The sequence below is a fragment of the Molossus molossus genome, unplaced genomic scaffold (assembly GCF_014108415.1).
Source record: "Molossus molossus isolate mMolMol1 unplaced genomic scaffold, mMolMol1.p scaffold_m16_p_12, whole genome shotgun sequence".
Lineage (NCBI taxonomy): Eukaryota > Metazoa > Chordata > Mammalia > Chiroptera > Molossidae > Molossus > Molossus molossus.
Window position 1 is genome coordinate 23,308,962 of NW_023425347.1, and position 26,101 is coordinate 23,335,062.

General features: G+C 43.2%; 1 pseudogene; it reads left to right on the forward strand.

The window, feature by feature from the left end:
- LOC118626238 overlaps positions 1 to 24,287 on the forward strand; it is an 86,333-nt pseudogene extending 62,046 nt beyond the window's left edge.
- The last annotated feature ends 1,814 nt before the right edge of the window (positions 24,288 to 26,101 follow it).

Here is a 26,101-nt window from a genome sequence, read left to right on the forward strand (position 1 = left end):
GAAATAGCATTGGAACAACTGGTAGCCATCTGGAAAAAAAATTAATTTTGGATTCTTACCTCATATGTATACCAGAATCAATTCAGGAATGATCAAAGATTTAAATGTTAAAAATAAAATAAAAGTACTCATGGGATAATTTTTAAATCCTCTCTAAGTAGTAAAGAACTTTCAAAATGTGAAACAAAATCCAGATGCCGGGAAAGAATAGAAAAATAAGTTTGGCAAACATAGCCAATTTCTCCATGGGGGAAAAAACAAAAGCAGAAGACATAAGATATATAAATATTTGCACAATTTATATTAAAATGGTCTGATTTCCCTCAAAGATAAAGAGATCCTATACGTTAGAAAGAAAGACCATTAACACAATAGAAAAATGGGCAAAGGAAATGAGATGTCTCATGAAAAAATGTGCAAATGATGCTTAAATATATAAACATGCCCAACTTCACTCACAATAAGAAAATGTCAGGTTCTTCTGAGGAGCAAGCACTAAGATGGGGTTAGATATGCAAGAGATGATTTAGGGGAAGTTTCTGTGAAGGAACAGGGGGAGGGGAGATGGAGGAAGTGAAGGGAGCCTTAGGACCATGGTGCTGATCTGACCCTTGGGAAAGAGCGAAGGACGAAGGATGGAGGGTTGGATAGGGGGAGTCTCAGGCTGCGGCCCAGTTCAAAGAGAGTTTGGCCAGACTGAAGTCACCGACAGAGGAATCCACACTGCAGGACTGTGCCTTCTTCAGTGTCCTGGCTGCACTCAGCCCTGGCTGCAGCAGCCTGTGGAAGCCTGGCCTCGGCGCATTCACAGTGGTGGGTTCAGAACACAGTCTAATCACAGGCTCTGCAGCAAGAATCTGAGTGGTGCATTTCCAAGGCCTTCATACACGCTTTGTTAGCCAAAGTCGGGGAGACAGGCCTTCTCCCACATTGCTGATGGGAGTGTAGCTTAGCATATATAACCTCTATGAAGGCAATTGGTAGCACCGCCCAACATTTTAAATATATAAGTCATTTAAACCAGCAATCCCACTTCTACAATTTTTTCCTACAGACATGTATATTCAAGGGTATTCACTTCCACATGGTTTGTAACAGCACAAGAGTAGTAACAACCTATATGTACATTCAACAAGGAACTAGTTAAATTGTAATATATTATAAAGTTATGAAACAATCTTTTTTTTTTTTAATCCTCACCCAAAGATATTTTTCTATTTATCTTCAGATAGAGTGGGAAGGAGGGAGGCAGAGAGAGAGAGAGAGAAACGTCGATGTGAGAGAGACACATCGACTGGTTGCCTCCAGCATGACCCTGACCAGGGCTGGGAACGAACCACAACTGAGGTACATGCCCTTGACCGGAATCGAACCCACGGGCCAACGCTCTAACTGCTGAGCCAAACCAGCCAGGGCTGAAACAATCTTTAAGACACATTATTAAGTGACAAAGGCAAGGTGAAGAATGGTACAAATGATATGCTAAATTTTAGATTAAAACTTTAAAAGAGTAGGAGACAGAGATGTACGTGTTTCTTCACATATGCAGAGAATGTCCCTGGAGGACAACATAAGAAACAGGCAGTATTTCTTGTCTTGAGACGAGGAACTGGGCTACTGGGGACAGACATGGGAGGGTAACTTTCCATTAACTTTTTCTTTTTCCTTTTGAGGTTTGAATCATGTGAATTTGACAAATAAATATAACTGTAAAAGGAATTTAAGATTTTTTCTGACTTGATGCATGCCGTGCTACCCTAAATAAGTGAAAAGTGGACACTGTGTACGAGGGGATATTTGCTCACCATAAATCACCCTGGGTCACCCTCCCAGCTGCTGACACACTGATACCCTCCCTTTGCAACGTCTAAATATTTCACATTTATAGATCTCTATATATAAAAATAAAACATGTTTTGTCCATCAACCTTGACAAGGATGCCTTCATAATGATCTGCAATGTTCAAACTTAGGATGCTTGGTTTCTTCAGGACTTCACCCAAGGATGCAATGATGAGGGAGGGCTGGCCACCTCCTGCTCTGTCCTGAACCCTGAGTGACCTCCCCCCACACATGTGGACCAGCCTGCATCTTCAAACTCCATTTACACCTCTAACAGCCATCCCTCAGTCACGCCTCAGGGTGGTGTGAGTGGCCCAGAGGAAGACGGAACCGGGAAAGAGATCCAATGCAGATTCTGGAAGCAGTGTTGAGGCCATTTGGGAACTTCAGGGTATGAGATGCCCGGAGGGCGGTCAGGAACAGGGTGGTGGATTTTGAATGTATCAAGTTGGCTGGACTGAATCCTATCCTCCAGAGTTCCCTTTCTCGTGTTTCCTGTGGGCGGCTTGCTGGGCAGGGAGGAAGCAGCGGCCATTTCATAAGTCACATGCACGGTTGCGAATCTGCTGGCTCACCTGCTGCCTACAAGGCAGCAGCAACTGTTCCACCTGCCCCTCGGTCCTCCTTCCGCCTCTCTGACTCCTGGGCCAGGTGGGCGTGTATGTCTGTGACAAGGAACACCCACACCCCTAAGGTCAGAGTTAAGAAGAACTGGCACAGGTTTCCATCTATCTTCTGGCTTGGTCTTCATCTCCCCACTTCCTGTCCCTCTTTCCTCCCTATTGTCTGCCCTGGGCATTTCAAGCTTCAACATTGGACATCATGATAGTGCCTTAATCACTTCTACAACTGTATGAGGTCAAATTCCTATGACAAATCTATCTCCCTTTCTCCCTCTCCCCCCACATATGTGTATGTATGTACACTGTGTGTGTATGTGTGTGTGTGTGTGTTGATTCTGCTTCTCAGATTGAACCCTCGTTCAAAGCTGTGTGCTCTGGGTGGACACATCACCTTGGCCTTGTGGACTGCTTGCCCTGTGAGACGGCCATGGCTGGAGCAGGGCTATCCTTTAAAGCACAGTGCCCAGGACAGGGGCCTCAGGGACCCAGGAATCGGGGAGCACTAGACAAGGGGTAAAAGGACAGAAGGTGCTTGGAGAAAGGTAGCCATTTCACACGGGGTGGCCTTTGAGCTGTGAAGTGAATGATTCCAGGAATCTTCCAGACAGAGGCTAGCATGAAAGCCCAGAGAAAGCATGCTGTGTCCTGAAACAGCGAGGAAGTCAGTGTGGCTGGGCCCGGGATGTGTGCTCAGCGCGACACCAGCCAGCGGGCAGCGTCCAGGCAGAGACTGCCCCTGGGCTCGGGGAAGGAGCTCCGATTTATTCCAGGTGGGAGGGAAGGCTATGGTGGGGCTTGAACACAAGAATGGCGCTATCTAAGGGAAAATTTAGAAACACTACTCTGGCTGCTCTGTGGCTAGTGGACAGAGAAGGAGTGTGTGTACATCTCTCCGTGTGCCCCACACCCACTCTCCGTGCGCCCCACACCCACTCTCCGTGCACCCCACACCCACTCTCCGTGCGCCCCACACCCACTCTCCGTGCGCCCCTCCTGCTCTCTCAGCCCGGCTCTCTCCCCTTCCCATGTCGGCTGGTCAACCGCTGGAGCTGGGAGATCCTGGAGGGAGGGAGTATTTATTCCTGTCTCCTTCCCTGTGGAGTCACCGTGGCGGTTTGCATCCCGTGCTGGAAGTCCGCGCTCCTCTCAATGGCCTTCTCTTCACAACGCCCTCCATCTGCTAACAGCAACCCTTCCTTCCCCTCACGCTTCCCTGTGGCAAGAGGTCCGCCCAGTTTACTGAACTGTCCCCGAGGAACCTCCTCACCGTATAAAAGGTCCCCAAACGCTCAAGTTATGCTAATATAAGCACACCCTCTGTGTCATCGTTGGGATGCCCTGTACAACCCATCCTAGTCTGTTCAGAATCCTCTCCATCTTTCAGTGACTAAGGCGTTACGTCTGGTTTCCTCTCCCCTTAGAATAAGTTCTGTCCTAGGAAGTGGTTCAGCTCTGCCTTCAAACCCACCTGCTCCAGGACAGCCCTGCTAGGCTTTCGGAAAGGTCTCGCTGTACCTGCACCTGGCAGTGGCCAGAATAAGGCTGTGACCTAAGGTGAAATCCCACTACTGGTAAGTTGATGTGAAGTCCTGCAGATGATGTGAAGTTGGTCATGAGGAAGCATCTTCCACTGGGGGCATCCTTAGAGACAATGTGTCCTAAGACCCAGGTGATCACACACACTTCTGTGAGATCCCCTCGTTACTGCATTAAAAACAAACACCCTCACTTCTTATTGATAGGGCGGCTTATACAATTTGGTTTTACTTTTCTGCTAATGTAAAGAACCTATAAATGTAACTCATTTAAAAAAAAAGTCAACCAACACTAAACATATTAACATTATAGTTATTTATAAGCATAATACTTTTTATTATAAATTATCAGATATACTAAAAAAACTGATTTTCCAATTACAATTTATATTCAATATTATTTTGTCTTAGTTTCAGGTGTATAGCATAGTAGTTAGACAATCATAGTTTACAAAGTGTTCCCCCTGATATTTCCAGTACCAATTTAGCATCATACTTTCAGATTTTTTTTTTTTAAATCTGAAAGTGGATTTGGGGATTAAGGTAAACGAAACAATTTCTATTATTTTAACCTTCTAATTCCTTTATCATGGTTAGGCTCCTATGTTCAATACCATCATTGTGTCTGATCTTGAATTGAGAAAGTTAATTAAAAAACTAAATTTGCTTTGTACAAGGTTTGCAAATGACCTATTTCAGGTTCATTATTATTTCCACTTGCAAAATGACTCTATTTCTCTTATAAGAAGTGACTTGTTTGTAGTATTATGGAATCTAATAAACAAAATAAACCGATGAATAAAATAGAAACAGAGGCACGGAAACGAACAGATCTCAGAGTGAAGGGAGCAAGGGGCGGGAAGAGATTAACCAAAAATTTAAATGTATAGATATGCATTGCCCATGACACAGACAATAGGGTGGTGAAGGCCTGGGCTTGGGGTGGGAATGGGGAGGAGAGGGCAATGGGGAAAAATAGGGAGGTACATCTGTAATACTCTCAACAATAAAGATTAAACATTTTCTTTGCATTTTATTTATTTATTTATTTATTTTTAATACTTGGTTGATTTAATGACAATATCTTTATATATGAGATTAAACTGGTCTCTAAAAAAATCCTCTGAGAGTCAGTATATCCTGTGCAAGTAGCTAAATTCATTTTCAGATCAGGACTTTTCAATGCTTCAGTTTCATCCCATATTGAAACTTCACTTTTTCAAATATCATATTCCCTCATCGCATCAAACTTATGGCTAACTCCACTTCTGAGCTTCTTTCATTTGCTTTTCAGTTAAATAAAGATCAAATCTGATTCCTTTAATATTAAACTTTGGATGCTCCCAGTGTTTGGACCAGGGCTTAGGCTTCCTTTTGACTTTCAGCTGATTAACTGAACTTCTTGGCTAGATTCTTGTTCTATTGGCTTCATATTAATGTAAAAAATGCTGTATTCAGGAAGAGCATCTCGTAAGAATAGCAAGCTGTCATCCAGTCATTTATTTATTTATTTGTTGTTATTGTATTTTTAATTTTATTTTTGTTACTTTTTTACCCCATTGATACCCTCCTCCCCATCCCCTCCACCCCGTCTTCGGCTTTGTTGTCCATGTCCATTGGTTATGCGTACATGCATATAAGTTCTGTGGTTTATTGCTTCCCTCCCCCCATGACCCCCTATTCTGAGGGTTGTCAGTATGTACCCTACTTCCATGTTTCTGGGTCTACCCTATTCCTCAGACTGTTATGTTCATTATATTCTACAAATAAGTGAGATCATGTGGTATTTGTCTTTTTCTGCTTGGCTTGTCTCACTTAGGATAATACTTTCCAGGTCCCTCCATGTCATCTCAAAGGATAAGAGATCTTTCTTTCTTACAGCTGCATATTACTCCATTGTGTATATGTACCACTGCTTTCTTATCCATTCATCTACTGATGGACCTCTTGGGCGGTTTTCAGATCTTAGCTATTGTAAATAGAGCTGCTATGAACATGGGGGTACATATATTCTTGCTGATTGGTGTTTCAGGCTTCTTAGGGTATATTCCTAGAAGTGGGATCACTGGGTCAAATGGAAGTTCAATTTTTAACTTTTTGAGGTAACACCATATTGTTTTCCATAGTGGCTGCACCAGTCTGCATTCCCACCAGCAGTGTACTAGAGTCCCCTTTTCTCCACACCCTCGCCAACACTTGTTATTTGATGATTTGTTGATGGCAGCCATTCTGGCAGGTGTGAGGTGATACCTCATTGTTGTTTCAATTTGCATCTCTCTGATGATTAGTTATGTTGAGCATTTCTTCATATGTCTCTTAGCCATTTGTATGTCCTGTTTGGAGAGGTGTCTCTCTAGGTCCTATGCCCATTTTATAATTGGGTTCTTTGTCTTCCTTTTGTTGAGTTGTGTGAGTACTCTACATATTTTGGAAATTAACCCCTTATCTGATGTATCATTGGCAATGATGTTCTCCCATACAGTGGGTTGCCTTTCCATTTTGACGGTTGTTTCCTTTGCTGTGCAGAAGCTTTTGAGTTTGATGTAGTCCCATGTGTTCATTTTTTTCCTTTGTTTCTGTTGCCTTAGGTGATGTACCAGTGAAAATTCTGCTGTGTATGATGTCCGAAATGTTGTTGTCTGCATTTTCTTCTAGAATTTTTATGGAGTCATGGGTCACATTTAAGTCTATTATCCATTTTGAGTTTATTTTTTTGTGTATGGTGTAAGTTGATGGTCTAGTTTCATTTTTTTGGATGTAGCTGTCCAATTTTTCCAATACCATTTACTCCATCTTTACTCCATTGAATGTTCTTGCCTCCTTTGTCAAATATTAATTGAGCATAGTGTTTTGGGTCCATTTCTGGGTTCTCTATTCTTTTTTTTTATTTTTTATTTTTTTATTTTTTTTATCCTCACCTGAGGACACTTTTTCATTCTTTGTTCAGATAGAGCAGGAGGGAGAGAGAGAGAGAGAGAAACATCGATGTGAAAGGGACACATCGAGTGGCTGCCACCCGCACGACCAACCAGGGCCGGGGACAAACTGCAACCGAGGTACATGCCCTTAGCGGGAACCGAACCCGGGTCTCTCCGGACCACAGGCCGACGCTCTAACCGCTGAGCCAAACCGGCCAGGGCTCTGGGTTCTCTATTCTGTTCCACTGGTCTATATGCCTGTTCTTGTGCTACTACCAGGCTGTTTTGATTAGAGTTGCTTTGTAGTTTAACCTGATATCTGGTATTGTGATTCCACCTACTTTGTCCTTCTTTTTCAAGATTGCTGTGGCTATTCTGGGTCTTTTTTGGTTCCATATGAACTTTTGAAGTATTTGTTCTAGTTCTCTGAAATATGTCATTGGTATTTTGATGGGGATTGCATTGAATCTATAGATTGCTTTGGATAATATGGACATTTTAATGATGTTACTTCTTCCAATCCATGAACAAGGTATGTGCTTCCACTTTTTTATATCTTTCTCTTTCTTTTTATAATGTCCTGTAGTTTTCTGAAAATAGGTTCTTTACTTCTTTGGTTAAGTTTATTCCTAGGTATCTTAATTTTTTTGCCGCGATGGTAAATGCGATTGTTTTTTCAGTTTCTCTTTCTGTGAGTTTATCATTGGTGTATAAGAATGCCATCGATTTCTTGACGTTAATTTTGTATCCTGCTATTTTGCCAAATTCATTTATTAAGTCTAGTAGATTTTTGATGAAGTCTTTGGGGTTTTCTATATATAATATCGTGTCATCTGCAAATAATGACAGTTTCACTTCCTTTTTTCCTATTTGGATCCCTTTTATTTTTTCTTCATGTTTGATTGCTGTGGCTAAGACTTCCAGTACTATGTTAAATAAGAGTGGCAAAAGTGGGCATCCCTGTGTTGTTCCTGTTCTTAAGGGAAATGCTTTTAGTTTCTGCCCATTGAGTATGATGTTGGCTGTAGCTTTTTCATATATGACCTTTATTATGTTGAGATATGATCCCTCTATTCTCACATTGCTGAGTGTTTTTATCAGAAATAGATGCTGGATTTTGTTGAATATTTTTTTTTTAGCATTTATTGATATGATCATGTGGTTTTTATTCTTCATCTTATTTATGTGGTGTATCACATTTATTGATTTGCAAATATTGTACCAGCCTTGCATTCCTGGGATGAGTCCCACTTTGTCATGGTGAATATTTTTTTGATGTATTTCTGGATGCGATTTGCTAGTATTTTGTTCAGGATTTTGGCATCTATGTTCATCAGGGATATTGGCCTGTAGTTTTCTTTCTTTGTAGTGTATTTTTCTGGTTTTGGAATTAGAATTATGCTGGCCTCATAAAATGAGTTTGGAAGTCTTCCTCCTTAAATTTTTTGCAATAGTTTGAGGAGAATGGGTATTAGTTCTTTTTTGAATGTTCGGTAAAACTCCCCTGTGAAGCCATCTGGGCCTGGGCTTTTGTTTGCTGGGAGAGTCTTGATTACCTCTTCAATTTCCTTAGTTGTTATTGGTCTGTTCAAGTTATCTTTCTCTTCCCGGTCCAGTTTTTGGAGACTGTGTGTTTCTAGAAATTTGTTCATTTTGCTTAGGTTGTCGAATTTGTTGCCATATAATTATTTATAGTAGTTGTTAACAATCTTTTGTATTTCTGCAGTGTCAGTTGTTACTTCTCCTCTTTCATTTTTGATTTTGTGTATTTGGGTTCTCTCTCTTTGTTTCTTGGTGACTCTAGCTAAGGATCCATCAATCTTATTTATCTTTTTGAAAAACCAGCTCTTTGTTTCATTGATCCCTTGAATTGTATTTTTGGTCTCTATGTTATTTATTTCTGCTCTGATCTTTACTATTTCCTTCATTCTACTTGCTCTGGGATTTTCTTTTTGTTTGCTTTCTAATTCTTTAAGTTGTGAGGTTAGACAGTCTATTAGAAATTTTTCTTGTTTCTTAAGGAAGGCCTGTAGTGCTATGAACTTTCCTGTCAGCAGTGCTTTGGCTGCATCCCATAGATTTTGTTGTGTGCTCATTTTCATTGGTTTACAGGAAGTTATTAATTTCTTCCTTGATCTCCCCTGTAACTCATTCATTGTTTAATAACACGCTATTTAGCCTCCATGTGTTCAAATGTCTTTGCATGTTATTGTTGCAATTGATTTCTAGTTTCATGCCATTGTGATCTGAGATGCTTGATATGATTTCAATCTTCTTGAACTTGTAGAGATCTAGTCTGTGTCCTACCATGTGGTCTATCTGTGAGAATGTCCCATGTGTACTTGAGAAGAATGTGAATTTTCTAGTTTTGGGGTGTAATTCTCTGTAGATATTTATTAAACTCATTTGGTCTAGTGCTTCATTTAGAGTCTCTGTTTCCTTGCTAATTTTTTGTCTAGAGGATCTATCCAGTGATGTCAGTGGGGTGTTGAAGCCCCTTGCTATGATTGTATTGCTGTCGATTTGTCCTTTGAAGTCCTCCAGAAGATTTTGAATATATGTTGGTGCTCCTATATTGGGTGCATATATGTTTATCAAGGTTATATCTTCCTGTTGGATTGATCCTTTCAATAGTATGTAATGGCCTTCTTTGTCTCTAGTTATGGCCTTCATTTTGAAATCTAATTTATCAGATATGAGTATTGCTACCCCAGCTTTTTTCCTTTCCATTTGCTTGGAAGATTTTTTTTCCATCCCTTCACTTTCAACCTACGTGAATCTTTTGTTGTGAGGTGGGTCTCTTGGAAACAACATATAGATGAGTCATGTTTTCTTATCCAATCAGCTACTCTGTGTCTTTTTATGGGAGCATTCAATCAATTTACATTTAAGGTGATTATTGATATGTACTTATTTATTGCCATTTTTGTTTAGTGTGGTTATATTTTTCTTCCTATTTCTCCTGCTAATTACAGCAGTCCTTTTAACATTTCTTGCAGTGCTGGTTTGGTGCTAATGTATTCCCTTAGCCCCCTCTTTTTTTAAAATCTGGGAAGCTCTTTATTTGATCTTCTATTTTGAATGATAGTCTTGGGGGTAGAGTAGTCTTGAATTCAGATCCTTGTTTTTCATGACCTTGATGACCTCATTCCATTCCCTTCTGGCCTGTAGTGTTTCTGTTGAGAAGTCAGATGAGAACCTTATGTGGGTTCCTTAGTAGGTAACCTGTTGCTTATCTCTAGCTGCCTTTAAGATTCTCTCTGTCTTTAATGTTTTGCATTTTAATTACTGTGTGTCTTGGCGTGGGCCTGTTTGGGTTCTTCTTACTTGGGGCTTTCTGTGCTTCTTGAAGTTGAATGCCTCCTTCCTTCACCAAATCACCAATTTAGGGAAGTTTTCTCTCACTATTTCTTCAAATATATTCTCTAACCCTTGCTCATTTTCTTCTTCTTCAGGGACTCCTATGATGCGAATATTATTACGTTTCCAGTTGTCCTACAGTTGTCTTAAGATGTCTTCCTGTTTTTTAATTGTTTTTTCCTTTTGGTTTTCTGATTGGTTGATTTTTTTCTACCCTGTCTTCTAATTCACTGATCCGGTCCTCAGCTTCTTCTACTCTGCTGTTTAGACCTTCCAATGTGTTCTTTGTTTCTGATATGTCATTCTTGATTTCTTCTTGGTGGTTTTTAATTTCAAACTGTTTGATTTTCAACATTTCTATGTCCTTACTCATGGTGTTGAGCTTCCTCAATATCATGGCTCTGAATTCTAGCTCTGTTAACTTGCTTAACTGCTCCACATTTATCTCATCTTCAGTGGACGTCTCTTGTTCTTTCACTTGGTTTTTGTTTTTTTGTTTCACCATTTTTGGCTATCACAGTGGGCTTTGGAGCATGCCAAATTTTCTCTGTGGGTGTTGGTGTTCTGCTGTTTGTGGCTCCCTCTCCTGTGTTTAGATGAGCGAGGGACAACCCACGTTAAACACCACTGTCAAGTCTTACTTTCTTGGTTAGAGTTGCTAGCCCAGGAATGGTACAGTTATTCTCTAGCTTTTTGCATGGAGGCTATCAATAGTGGTTACTTAAAGAGCCTTGGGTTTTCAATTTAATGAAAAACTCCCTCAGGTGCTTAGCGTAAGGGGATTTCCTGAGGGTGGGGCAGATGCTGGTTGTTAGTGATCCTCAATTTGCATTTCAATGGCCCACCTGGGTGGGGTTGAATCTCTGAGGGAGGGGCCACTGCCTCTCCCCAGACCCCTGGGAAGGACTAAGATGGCCACCGTCCTGTGTGCTTGCAACTAAGCAAAAGCTCTGAGCCCCCTCCAAATCCCGAGTGTCCCCCCACAGTTCCAGTCCAGTCCGCCTTCTCTCTGCCGGAGCCCAAGGTGAGTGGCTGTGGCTATTTTAGCGTCTGTCCCGGCTCTGCGCTGTGGAGCCACTTGGGAGTGTAACCCAAGGGCGCTGCTCACAGCTAAGGCGCTTCTGTCTGTGGGCACCCAGCTCCCTTCTTGCGCCTCCACAATCCTACCAGGATCAAGTCAGTGTCCCTGGTTATATGATCCTCACAAACCGCTTTTCTGTTGCTTTTTCCCATCGATTTGTCTGTGTTTTAGTTGTAATTCCAGTTTGGTCCTGGGAGACGGTCTATGTAGCTTCCATTCACTCTGATACCATTTTGGAATCTCCTATTTATTTATTTTTTATCCTCACCCGAGGAAATTTTTCCTTTTTTTTTTTTTGTTCAGATAGAGTGGAAGGGAAAGAGAGGAAGAGAGAGAGAAACATCGATGTGAAAGGGACACATTGAGCGGCTACCACCCGCATGACCCAACCAGGGTCGGGGACAAACTGCAACCAAAGTACATGCCCTCAGTGGGAACCGAAACTGGGTCTCTCGGGATCGCAGGTTGATGCTCTAACTGCTGAGACAAACTGGCCAGGGCTATTTGCATTTATTTTATTGTTAAAATATTTTGTTATAAAATATTATAAACATTATAAATCACCCCGGCTAGGTGGCTCAGTTGGTTGGAGTGTCATCTCATACACCAAAAAGGATGTGGGTTCAATTCCTGGTTAGGACACATTCCCAGGTTATGGATTAATCCCCGGACAGGGCACATACAGGGGGGCAATCAATCAATGTTGTTGTTTTTTTCTCTATCTCCCTTCCTCTCTCTCTAAAAAAATCAATAACACATATCCTCAGGTGAGGATTAAAAAAACACACATTATAAATTAATCAAGAGAATGTTATAATAAACCCCAACATAACAATTACCTTATTAATAGTAGACATTTAGCCCTGGTAGCATCATCTGTTATACATATTTGATAAACTAGTTAAAATAAATTCTAGATATCATATTTGCCTTTAACTACTTCAGTCTGCATCTTTAAAGAAAAATGACAATTAAAGAACTTATATGCAAGTATACATAACCAGTGGACATAGACAACAATGCTTGGTGGGGCAGGGATGAGGAGAGGGATGTCGGGGGGCGGGGAACATCTGTAACAAAAATTAATTAATTCATAAAATATAAAGAAAGAAAAAAGACAATTACATAATGAAAATACTATCATCTCACAAAAGTAACAATTCCTTAAGTATCATCTAATACTCAATCCATATTCAAATTTTCTGATTGACCCCCAAATACCTGCTTATACTTGGTTTGTTTAAATCAGGATCCAACACTCCACACACTGCATTTGTTTCTGTTTTGTATTAAAAGCCCTTACAGGAAAATTTATTGTCACTCCTCCCTCTTCTTCAAATATATGAAGATATTTGACCTTTTATAATAATGATTCCATAGAGTGTGGAGGCAATAAATATGTATGTAGTTGAAGCCTTTTCAAGGTCAATAGGTGCTTGAACTTCGCTCAGCTCTTCCAGAGAAAGCATTCCCATAACCAGTGAGGTTCTCAATCGCTTCCCAAGTGTTGCCTTGCCATTTATTTTTGGAAACACATCTGTCTGCTGCCACTACAGTGCATTACTCCCTCCACAAAAATGTGGGATTTTCTTGTTCAAAAGGGAACAGTCATTTTTAGAGACATATTTCTTCCACTTGTCTGGCAAAGTCTTCAGCAAATGCTTTCTAGAATTACAAAGCAATACCTGCAGGGCTCCCTAAAACCACTCCTCAGCCAGCACCTCATGTGGAAACTTGCACTTCCCCCAGCTCCCACAAAGGCACGCTCGCCGGAGAAAGGTTTTGCAGGTTGTGGTTTTCCTTCCATCAGAAGGCCTTCTGGGAGACAAGGACCACTGGCGGGGTGGAGAGCTGTGTAGTGTTTAAGGAGACCCGAGGAGGTTAGAAAACCATTGGAAGGAGCTATCTGGACTCTTCTAGCAAAGCAAAAGGATCTTTTCACTTTCACCAGAGGGAAATATTACTTAATTTATAACAGCTGCCTTTAACTAACTCCAAATAAGATTAGTTTGTGGCTTTCCCATGGAATTTTTTACTACTGTTGATGTCTGTCTTGATATTAACTTGACTGAAAGAAAACTCTTTTTTGTTTTTAACAAATATATCGAGTGCTCATTCAGACAAGAGCCTTGTCCTGACTGAACATTCCGATGAGGCCGGGTGAGGGGTGTGGCTGGGGACAGGGTAGACTTCTGTCTTTGGTGGCACGAAGCAGACACTGGAATCTGGTGGGTTGGAAATCACAGGAATAGCCAACTGGAGCCTTTCTTCATGGGCTCTGCAAGAGGATTAAACCCTGATGCCTCGAGGCATCCGTTGTGTGTACTGAATTAACCTCTCCTAGGCATGTAGCATGGGCCGGCTATGCACCAACCTTGAGAGAAACAAGAAAAGAGTCACTGAAATCATTTTTGGGAGCATCACATTAGAAAGGGTGGGCAGAGCACCAGGCAGAGGCCCCAGATCTATGTCTGAGCTGAGGTCAGGTGAGATGCTTTGCTCTCCAGGCCTGCAGCCTCGCTGGAAGGGAATATTAATTTTTTTAAAAAAATCCTCACCCAAGGATATTTTTCCATTTATCTCCAGATAGAGTGGGGGAGGGGGGAGAGAAGCATTGATGTGAGAGAGACACATCGACTGGTTGCCTCCTGCACGACTGGGAGAGCGAACAGGGCCGGGGACCGAACCACAACTGAGGTACCTGCCTGTGACCGGATTCAAACCCACAACTCTTTGGTCCGAGGGCCAACACTCTAACCGCTGAGCAAAACCGGCCAGGGCTGGAAGGGAATATTGTTAATGAAAAACCTGTGCCCTGGCCAGGGTGAACATCCTGAGAACTGTTAGGGAGGGTGGAGCTGCTGTGGACACTGCCCCTCAAAGCCAGCTCACACATCCCAGTGGTGACATCCAGCCTGTCGGGGACTCTTCTCGTGGAATCACCTTCACTCTCATGAGACAAGCAAGTCTATTTTCACTCCTACCTCAGTTTTGAACGAACCCATATTTTTCAGCCGATTCACCCATCTTACCTCTGGACTTCGCTACAAAGCCCATCTTCCTGGCTTTGTTAACTGACCCGTCGTGTGGCCCTAGTCACACCACTTCATGTCTCAGGTGCCAATTGTTCTGTGTAAGGCAAATTGATTGGATTAAATGGTCTCTAAGTCCTTCCAGCTTGAAAATCCTAGGACTAGGTGACAAATAAAGACCTGCCATTGCTGAGATGCTCACAAGAATGTCACAGGCTCTGAAAGGGAAAAATTAGAAACATCACAGTAATCAGTGCATTTACTTTCATGCTGACTATTTGGAAAAGAATGGAGGCCCAACTATTCAGTCCATTCATTTAATAAAGGTCCCACTGAGAAGATGCTAGGTGTTAGGATCTGTGCCATGGGCTGGTGATATTCAGATGAGCAAGGTAGGTTTCCTACCCTCTTCAACAATAGTAATAATAAAAAATAATTACTTTTACCAAGTTCCTTCTATGTGCCCATTATTTTACAGACTCTGATTCCTTAAGGAGCCCACCATTCAGGACGGGGACAATCAAACCAACGGATCAGGATGACTATGGTCACGATATCTAACATTGACTGCATGTTCACTATGTGAAGACATAATGCCAGTCACTTTACATGAATTACCTTATTTAATTTTGAAAATAACCTTATGAAGTAGTTCTGTTATTAGTGACATTTTATAGATGAGGATTATCTGAGGCATAGAGAAGGTATATACTTTGCCCAAGGTCACACAGCTAATAGGTATGTAAGAGTAAACATTGTTGCCCGTGAGGAGTAGGCTAGGAGGGTGAAAAGGATGGACAAGAGCTGGTAATTCTATAAGTCCTTCTACACTATCTGATATCGGAATCATAGAAGGGTGTCATAGCATATGCGGGCCACAATCCAAGTAATGGAGAAGAGTCCCTGCACAAGGAAGGGAGCCAGGGCAGTGGGGTACCCAAAGTGGCCTGGGTAAAGATAAGCACAGCACCAAAAGCAGGCCTTCCAGCCCCAGACTTTTCCTTGAGCCCTTCATCCTCTCCTTTCATCTCATTGAGTTAATGTGCTGAGATCTTCTACTTCCGGGACAGGAAATTTTGGTTTTGTCCATAGGTGACAAGGCAGTTTAAGACGATCTCTTGCCCTGGCTAGTTTGGCTCAGTGATTAGAGTTGGCCTGAGAACCAAAGAGTCACAGGTTCAATTTTAGTCAAGGGCACATGCCTCAGTTGTGGTTTGATTCCTAGTCTTGGTTGGGGTCGTGCGGGAGGCAACCAATTGATGTGTCTCTCTCACGCTGATGTTTCTCTCTCTCTCTCTCTCTCTCTCTCTCTCTCTCTCTCTCTCTCTCTCTCTCCCACTCTGAAGAAAAATGGAAAAGTATCCTTGGGTGAGGATTAAAAAAAAAAGAGGATATCCATCCACCACCACCACATTTTCCAGACCATTTCGTTATGTGTCATGGACTATGCTTCCTCCATACTCCCACATACCCTCTCCCCTGCAGCCACCTCCCCCAGCAAACAACGCTTGTGCAGAAGCCATAGAACAGCGCAGACTTGATCCCCTCCACACCTGTCCCAGGAGCTCCTCCTTCCTGCTCAGGCTGCTTCCTGTGGATGATTACACGTGGTTCACATCTACGAGGGAAATGGCAGGCAGGATCACAGGGACAGGAATCAGACCAAATGATTTCATGCTTAAAGGTGATGTGGAGATATAATCTATTTTTCTACCAAATGGAAGAAAATACCCTTTCTGGTGAATCTACAGCAGCAGAACCAGCATGGTGGGAATAGGGAAATTAACTACCAACCCCATCATATGCAGGACCTGAAAACTCCATGCTCCATCTACAACCTCCTTCCCTCCTCAGTACCCTTGACCCCTTAGCCCCACATTTCATGACTCCTGGCCTCCTGTTCCTCCTCCACGCTGCTGGGCACCCACTCTTCCCTGCACACTCATCTCTTCTGCCTTTTCTTCAGTCTGTTAACATTTTTAGTTCCTCTGTCTCTATCACTAATACCCTACCCCCTTAAACACACACACACACACACACACACACACACACACACACACACTCTGACTTTCACTGGACCTGAGGTTACTTAGAAGACAAAATATTGCTTGCTGTTCTGTGTGGTTCGCTGTTACTGAGAAGTGGAATAAGAAGGCCATACACAAAGGTGTGGAAGGTGGCCATTTTTCATTGTGTACCAAGTTCATCCAGAGAGAGAGAGAAGAAGGAATTAAACATGCGGAGAGATGAAAGACTGTACTGTCAACTTCCCAGACTCAGCTACCACCCTTCATGAGGCTTATGGTACTTGCCTCCCTAAGAGATGTGTTTTTCTTACATACATCACTTTGTTTTAGCCAGTTTGAGCCTCTCTCTGTTTCTTGCAACTCAATCACTCCTGATTAAGACATTTCCCTGGTTGGCAAACTACCCCAAAGCCATTAGGATCCAGATCAAAAGTCCTCTGTAGCGTGAGGCCTCCCCCCTAAACTGGCTCCCACACTATGAGAATGTGGCTCACTTTACATGGCATCTAGCTGCTTCTCCCTTGCCCAGGAACCCCTTGAGGAAAGAGAATGTCTGTCTCTAAATCCCCAGCAATTTCTTCAGTACCTCATGTGCCAGCCGCTCAATATACATTTGATAAATGAATAGATTTATCGGTAGATGGATGGGGGGCTGCTTTCAGTGATCTTTGTGGAATTAAAATTAAAGTGCACTGGTTTCTCTTATGCTTATCCACACAACTTCCAACCTTCAGTCTTCACAGCTGGGTACATTCTTCAGGAAAGGCCTGTTCACTTATGGGCTTCTTCTCACCTTATTTTGGCTTTGTTTTGGCTAGCTCCAAATCATTCCATGAGTTTACATTCAGGAACTAAGGCCGTATAACAGCCAGGGGACAGTCCCTCTGCCCTCACAGGTGGGCTGCAGCAAGTATGACTCGGTGGCCTCACCAAGCTATTCCTAAATGCCAGTCCCGGCATCGGCTATTCCAGAATCAGCCTAGCCCACACCGCCTGAATCTGTCTGAGAGAAGACATGGAAATCCCTGCTTCAGCAGGCTGCAAAGAATGGTCAGCCAGCTTTGGAACCACCTGGCCAGGTCCCAGGGCTTATGAGGGCAGGTTATGGGGTCTGTTCATTGAGAGCGATGTTGGACTCTATTCTGATCAGCCATTGGTCCTGCTCAGAAGAGGGCAGGGCAAGAGGGTTCTACGGACCTGCAGTGTGGACAAAGACTTCCATCCAGGGATGTCTCCCCATCCTTCTCTTCCTCATTGTCCTTGCTCATGCTCCACTTCAGGTGCTCCTCAAATCTAGTTTGGATAATCCCTTTCCAGATTATTTTCAATCTCTGATTTCTCCTGAGACCAACCCTTCCAGTACATGTTGCTCAATTTGCTCCCTAAAGCACAGCATTTCATTGTTTTGCTGCCCCCACATAGACTGCTCTTCCATGAATATTCATATCAAAATCCTTTCCTTTTTACACAACAGAAATAGTAACAATTTAAAAATACCATTTATTGACTATCTCCAAGCCAACTATTCTACATACATTATCTCATGCAGTCCTCACAACAACCCTGTAAAATAGATGCTGTTGTACCCACATACAAGGGACCCGAGGCTTGAATGTCCAAGGCAAGCACAGCAAGTAAGGAACAGAGGCAGAAAACAAGCCATGATCCGGCTGACGCCAGTCTGCTTTTCATATTATGCCACTTGGAGCCCGATATTCTCTGCAAATATGACCCCCTGCATTCTAGATCACTGCCATGAAAAGAATTATTTTCTATCTCCTACAATATTTTGTGACTCTTTTGTGGGAGCTACCTATTGCATTACACTATAAAACATAATATGAAAAGGCTATTATTTATATTGCTTATCTTTTTTGCCAAAAAATTATATGTATTATATGTGTCAGGGCAAATCCATTATCACCCTTAAGAAAACCACTCACATGCATGTTCCAATTTGTATGTGTATTCAAATCCCAAGGTCACCTCATGCCAGGTATGTGACTTTGAACAAGTGACCTAGATTTCCTCTTTATTTTTTACTGATTAGTATAATGAAGGATAATAATAATGTGTGCCTCATAGGGTTATTGTGAGGGTTAGATACTAGAACCGTGCTTGGTAAGCAGTCAATGTTTAATAAATGTTTGCTACTGTTAACTGTTGAGACATATACATGTTATTGTGATAGGTGGATGGTTTGGAGTCCTTGTGTGATGGAACAAACTCACTGTGCTTTCTGTCTACTCACTGTTCACCGCACATCTCTGTGCTCCAAATGTGTGGGGGTTTCCCCCTCACCAGGTAGTTCTCTGAATATGGGAGGACACCAAGCAGGTGTCCTGCAATTTCACTCAGTTCTGACACTCCATCTGGCTGACCCACAATGGAGTTAGCATCAGATCCCACGGGTGAAGGGTTCTGTCCCACAGGGCTGCCTCCCGTCCCACTGTGGACACCAGTCACAAGTCCAGGCTGTCCCCGTGTCTTCCCATGACCCCCTCTTCTCTTGATCATTTTCAAGAGTGGCTCACAGAACTCATGAAAACAGTGTACTTTCTAATTACTCATGAATTTACAAAAGGACATGCATAGGATAAGGCATGTGAAGGGGCGTGGAATCCCCCTGCCCTCGCCAGGCTCACCCCTCTCCCAGCACCTCCATGTGTTCACTAACCTTGGAGCTCCCTAAATCCAATCCTTTGAGAAAAAAAAATTAATGGAGGTTTCACTGTGTAGGCAGGACTGATTAAATCACTGGCTATTAGTAATTGAATCAACCTCCAGCTCCTCTCCCCTCCCCTGAGGTAAGAGTGGAGGGTGGTGGAGGGTGGTGGGGTAAGGACCGAGGGGGGAGAAGGCCAATCCTCTAATCACATGATTTGTTTCCTTGGCAACCAGCTCTCATCCTCTGGTTATCTAGGAGCTTTCTAACAATCACCTCATTTCACCATTAATACTCTGCAGCTATTTCAGGAATGAAGGTAAAAAATCAAATATTGTAACAAAAGATGCTCCTATGCTCTAAACACTTAGGTAATTGGAAGACTTTTAGGAGCTGTGAGCCAGGAATTAGGTGTAGAAACCAAAATGGGTATTTCTTATTTTATTTACATTTATATATATATATATATTTATAAAATCTCCCCGCATTACACATTCCTTGGGGAGAATTATTCTTTCCTGCCCCATCAAGGCTAGGCTTGACCATGTGACTTGCTTTGGCCAATGAAAATTGAGAAGTGATATGGGCCACTTCTGTCTGTTTTTCTGTTACTCCTCACCAGAGGATATTTTTTCTATTGATTTTTAGAGAGAGTGGAAGGGAAGAAGGGAGTGGGGGGGAGAGAGAGAGAAACATTGAAGTGATAGAGAAACATTGATCGGTTGCCTCCCACACGCCCTGGGATTAAACCCATGACCCTTTGGTGTATGGACCCATGCTCTAATCACTGAGCCACACTGGCCAGGGCGATATGTGCCATTTCTGAGCCAACACTTGACAAGTCATTGCGTGGTCTGTTGCCTTCTCTTTTCCTTCTCCCACAATCCTGTTTCATCAGGCTGGGAAACTCGGAATGAACATGATAGGAATAGACCTGTGATGGACAACCGGGCTGTGATAAACAAGTCATGTGAGTCATAAGCCACTGAAATTCTATGGTGGCTGGTCACCATGCTGTAACTTAGCCTCGCGGGCGGATATAGTTGTTAAAGGAGATTTACAGAAAGCTTCTTATTTAAGTATTTGCCTGCTCCATCATGACTCATTAATCCTCTGTAGACTTAGGCCATTAAGCAGTTTGTACATCAGCCTGGCAGCCCTCTTCCCTCTGAAATAAGTCTGGAATTTTGTCTTATAGAAACTGGATGATTCCAGAGGCCCTGGGATGTTTGTTATCAGGTGTCTGCCAGTGTTTCAGAGCCCATGTGTTTCCAGTTCGTAAAGTAAAGCCTATTAACAAGCCCGTCCTAACAAAGAGCACGTTTGTAAAGTGCATAGGCTGGGCTGTGCCTAGTGACAGTGTGCACAGCAGCTGTAGCTGGTTAAGCTGGTCTTTGGAGATTGCAGAGATGGTTGAAAATGTCTGGGCCAGGCTGTGCTGTCAGGGAGCCCCCACCCCCCAGCCTTTCCACAACGCACCCCAATCTGGGGCTCTTCTCAGGCTAGGCCAGCTCTCAGGTCAGCCTCACTGCTACACAGCAGGCCCATGGCCTCAACAAGCGACCTTGCTGCGCCCTGCGCTTCTCTGTCCTCTGATTCTGGACTGGGACACTGCCCAGCTCCCAGAGTCTTCCTTGCTGTTGCTCGAGAAAAGCACTTGCAGCCTTTTATTAGCCTTTTTGACCGCTTACTTCATTAAATAAGGAAGAAACAAGTAGGGGTGAATTTAGAAGGTTCCAGATTTCTTTTACGAAGTCCATCCAGTAAAATCCCCAGTGTACAGTCTATGACTGCCTCATAAATGGATAACCTTGGATTCCCCTTGCTACATGTCTGAGATTGGGGTTCCCACAACCTCCCCTGCAGCCCTTTGGGAATTTCTTTCTAGAGAAGACCTCTGGAAAGGCCCCCCCACCCCATCCTTTCCTAGCAAACTGGCCTGAGAATCCAACTGTGGCAGAACCATAGGTACCTTTGTGGCCTTGATTTGGGTAATTTGTGCTACTTAGGGGCTCCAGGAGGGCTGATTGCAATATTGAGGGCTTTCCCTCTTGGGGATTGTTTTAAGGATGCTCTCCATTTCATACTGTGAGATACCTCAGACATTTAAAGAATATGGTCGGGTCATACCTACTGAATAATGTTGAGTGACCTAGGCTCACTGAAGGGAGTCCTGGATCAATAAATAATAGTAACAGTGATAATGATAGCTACAGTAATAATAACACCTGATGCTTACTTTACCCTTACTGCGTGTCAGATCCTGGTCTAAGTGTATCAGGCACATCAACGTAAGTATCATCAGCAGGACCACTTTATTTAAGGAAGGGCAGGAGGGAAGGAGGGAGGGGGAGAGAGAGATTTGTTGTTCCACTTATTCATGCATTTAGTGATTACTTCCTGTGTGTGCCCTGACTGGGAGCAAACCTGAAACCTTGGCCTATCGGGACAATGCTCTAACCCAGTCAGGGCATTAGCACCATTTTATTTTTTCCATTTATCTTTAGATAGAATGGGGGGTAGGGGAGACAGAGAGACACAGAGAGAGAAACATTGATGTGAGAGAGACACATCGACTGGTTGCCTCCCGTAAGACTTCGACCAGGGCTGGGGACGAACCGCAACCCAGGTACATGCCCTCAGCTGGAATCGAACCTGAGACTCTGGTCTGTGGGCTGATGTTCTAACTGTTTAGCCAAACCGACCAGGGCCATCAGCACCATTTTAAAGATCAGGAAATGGAAGTAGAGCTGGGATAACCGACTTGAACAATATCGTACAGCTTGCAAGGGGCACAGCTGGGATTCGAGCCTGGGGTTGCATGACTCCAAGGTACATGCTTTCACTCCTTGCACTGTGCTGCCTTTCATTCTTTACCATGTTTATCATCTATGTATCCAACTTTAAATACTCCCCCTCTGAAGGGTCTTAAGGATGGAGGTGGATGTCAGCAATATTTTTTGTAATTTATTATCCATGCTGACAAAATATGATAGCGCCTCTTCGTTGAGCATCTTCTTGTCTTCTCAGTCACACTGGCACTTTGCCCAGTTTAGTTCTGTCACCACTGTAGAACCCAGGATCAGGAATGTGGCTCAGCCTTGATAGAGCCTAGAAGCAGAATCTGGAAGGTTTTCAGAAACCCAAACAGTTCCCTCTTCCCTAAGTGTCATGCACAGCTGCTTCATGATTCTTCTTCAGAGCAGTGTTGTGGCCCTTCCTGTGACTATGAAAAATACAACCACTCCACAGCCCTCAGGTCCACTTCCTGGAGATGCCAGCCCCCATTCACAACGCTGTGATGAGGATTTCACCAGTGTTAACTCATTTTATCCTCAGAACAACCCTATAAAGTAGGTACTTCTACTGTCATCAATCACCATTATCCTATTTTACAAATAAGGAAATTGAGGTCCAGAAGAGTTCATACAGATTTTCTAGCTCATAAAGGGAAGGTTCAGGATTCAAACCAGACAGTCTGACTCCAAGGGTTTTACTCTCAGGTCATAACCCTCTAAATCGCAGGCCCAGATTTCCAGGGCGAAGAACCTAATAGACTCAGTATGTGGCAAGAATAGCCTTTGGTGTCCTATGAACTATACCAGGCAGCTGAGGTTATTAGCAAAATATGGCAGCTGCAGACGAGGAGCCATGGGCTGGGGTGTGGGAGAGAGGAAACAATAGTTCTCAGAAAAGGGAAAGATTGCATAAAAAGCATTCATTCATAAAGGTGTCACAACATCCTCTGTGGTAGGAGTTCAGATTCCACATTTACTCGTGAACTGATACGAGACTGGGGAAGTTGAACTACATATTCCAGGCTATGAATAAGTGAGACAAGATTCAAACACAGCCTATCTAATCCCTAAACCTTACTTTATCATAACACACTTTCAGAGGAGGATCACCGGGACTGTTGAGAGAAGGCATTAGGTGGCCAGTTGTATTTTCCAAAAGGGGCTACAACAAATAGTTCCCACCCCACAGGACCTTCCTGGAATAATTAACTTTGACATTTTCTCCAATGAGATAAGGGGAACATAGTCATCCCCCTGGGTTTGGAAGGACCTGCGTGGCTATGGCGGAAGTAACACTCCAGGATTTCTAAGGCAGTCATAAAAGATGACATGGCTTGCTCTGGTCCTCTTGAAATGCTCTCTCTTAGAACCTAGCCACCAAGCTGTGAGGAAGCCCATGTCTACCCGTGCAGAAAGACCATATGGAGAGACCTTGAACCTACCTAGAGAAAGAGAAATGCCTGGCCTGCTCGAGCTGTTCCAGCCCCTAGCTACAATCTGACTGCAACCTCATAATGGAACCAGAGCAGGAACTGCTCAGATGAACGCTTCTCAAATTGTTTTAAGCTGCTAAGTTTTGGGAGGATGTGTTCTACAACTGTAACCAGACAAGCATATTCTGAGGAACAGATCTCTTCAGAAAGACATGAGAACCATCTTCAAGGATCTGAGGGCTGTCATGTCTAAGAGGAGTTTGACTTGGCGTGTGAAGCTCTAGGAGATAGCACTAATATCAATATTTGGGGATATTCCAGAGAGGTAATTCAATTATTTGTGGAGATATTTTCTAACTGTAGAACTTTAAAACAGTCATGCAACAATGAGCACTCTGCTACCAGACATACTCAAGCAGCGGGACAACCACTCTTGGGGATATTGCAGAAGGGTCCAGAAACCCCAAAGGTACTTTTCAACTCTAAAAAAAATATGCTTTCAAATGAGTTAAGGCTAAAACTGTTTTTGAAGAAGAAACATTTAGTAAACCTTTCTTAGAAGAGGTAAGGTCTAATCTGAGCTTTTTAAGTTGGAAAGGGTTGGGAAAGGTGAAAAGCAGGAGGGACCACTCAGCAAAGAACCAATGGAAACTATTTAGCCAGCAACACCAAATTAACCATACCCCTCTTACCTTAAGACCTCTTTCCTCACCCATTTATGGTGTGTTATGGGCCACGATCCTCCCAGACCCTTTCCCAGTCACCTGCAACCCCCCTGGCTCCCTCAGTGCTCAGTCCCATTGGTTGTTAAGTCATTCCACTCTTATCTCCACAGAAAGCCCTGCATCTGTTCCTTGTGTTCCACTTGCGCTTTGTTCGTGCCACCATCACCTCTCATCTGCAACATTCCTCTGCAGTCTTTTACGAAATCATTCCTCAGATTGCTCTGAACGTGTCAGACCTTGTCTTCTAAACCCAAAACCTTCAATCAGTTACCACTGCCTCTAGAATAAAGTTGACATTTCTTTGGTATTCAAGGCTTTCATAATATGGCAGAGAATGAAAGGAAGGAGAGCTGAAAAAAGATGGGTCAGGGGACAGGTAGAGACATTAATTCCTACCTTAGTTTTTTAGGACTGCTTTAACAAATTACCATAAACCGTATGGCCTACTATAACAGAAATTTATTTTCTCACAGTTCTGGATGCTGGAAGTCCAAAATCAAGGGCTATGCTCCCCCGTGAAGGCTCTAGGGAAGACTCGGTCTTTGCCTCTTTTTGGTTTGTCAGAGCTCCTGGTAATTCGTGGCACTCCTTGGTTTGTGGTTGCATCACTCCAATCTCTGCCTCCATCTTTACATGGCCTTCTTCCCTATATGTGTGGGTTCAAATCTCCCTCTCCTTTTTCTTAGAAAGATACCAGTCACTGGATTTAATGCCCATCCTGACCCAGTATGATCTCATTTTAACTTGATTACACCTGCAAAGTCCCTATTTCCAAATAAGGTCCTATTCATGGGTGCTGGGGGTTAAGACTTGAAGGTATCTCTTGGAGACACAATTCCACCCTCTATAATTTACATTGGTGGGAATTGCAGAACAAGGCTTAACATAGGGATGGAACCTTGCTTGTGAAAAAGTTCTGGATGAAATGAAGAATTTCAGGAGCAAGGGAGGTAATACTAATAGGATAAGCCAGATTATCAGGAGGGCTTCTTGAACAATGGAATGGAGCACATGATCAAACGATAAAATTTTATTCATGAAAAATCAATCTGACAGCTGGATACATAAAAAATAACAGAAGTTCAGTTAAGACGATGTCACAGTAGTCCAAAGATAAGGAAACAGGCATAGACATATTGTTAGCCCCAGGAGTCTGTTAATATTGCCTCTTCTGTTCAGGAATATATCCCAAGAGCCTAGAATAGTGCTTGTCACACCATAGGTCTCTGTGCACATTTGTTGAATAGATGAATGGATGAATGGATGGATGAAGTAGCTTCACGTTAGAAAAGGAGAGGAAGGAAAGGTGCCACAGGCATTCAGAGGTGGACTGAATTAGCTGGCCCTGGCACAACACAGGGGTGGAGAAGCAGCATCAGCTGAACATCACTTAAAGTCAAGCCCATAGCAGGCACCTGTTCCAGACAGAACTGAAGCTCTCATAGCACCTGCACAGTGTGGCATTCCGACCCCATGCAATATCTACCATAGAGCGCATCTGGAGCACAGGAAGCATAACTTTATTCATGTTTGAGTGTGTCCTCCACAGCACAGGTTGCACAATAGGCCCCCAATACAACTTTCAATGAACTTATGAATAAATTTCCACATTGACGCAAAATCGAAAGATTTCCTCAGATCTGAACTCTGGATTTTACACTTCTGTACGCTTCAAAGTCCCTGCCTGGCACACAGGACCCCGAAACCCTTGTTGAACCAAACAGAATAAATCTGATTCACCCAGTTCCGCCCTGGCAGCAGGTCTGCATTTGGCTGGACGACAGAATCACCGCTATTAAATTCTTATGTAAGAGTTAATGACCCTCCCAGCCCACTTGACATCCCTCCCACGACAAGAGAAGTGGAAGGGAAGCGAAAGGAGCGAGAGCACTATTTACACACACATACTCTTTCGGTGGTAGATGCACAGATTAATTTCTAGCCTCGGTTCCACACTAGGATCTTAAAACGCCGCTGCAGGCACCGCGCGGGGCGGGCGGAGGGGCCGGCTGCCGGCGTTTCGGTTCAGGCGCATTTAGTTCCGTGGGTAAGGCCTGCCCAC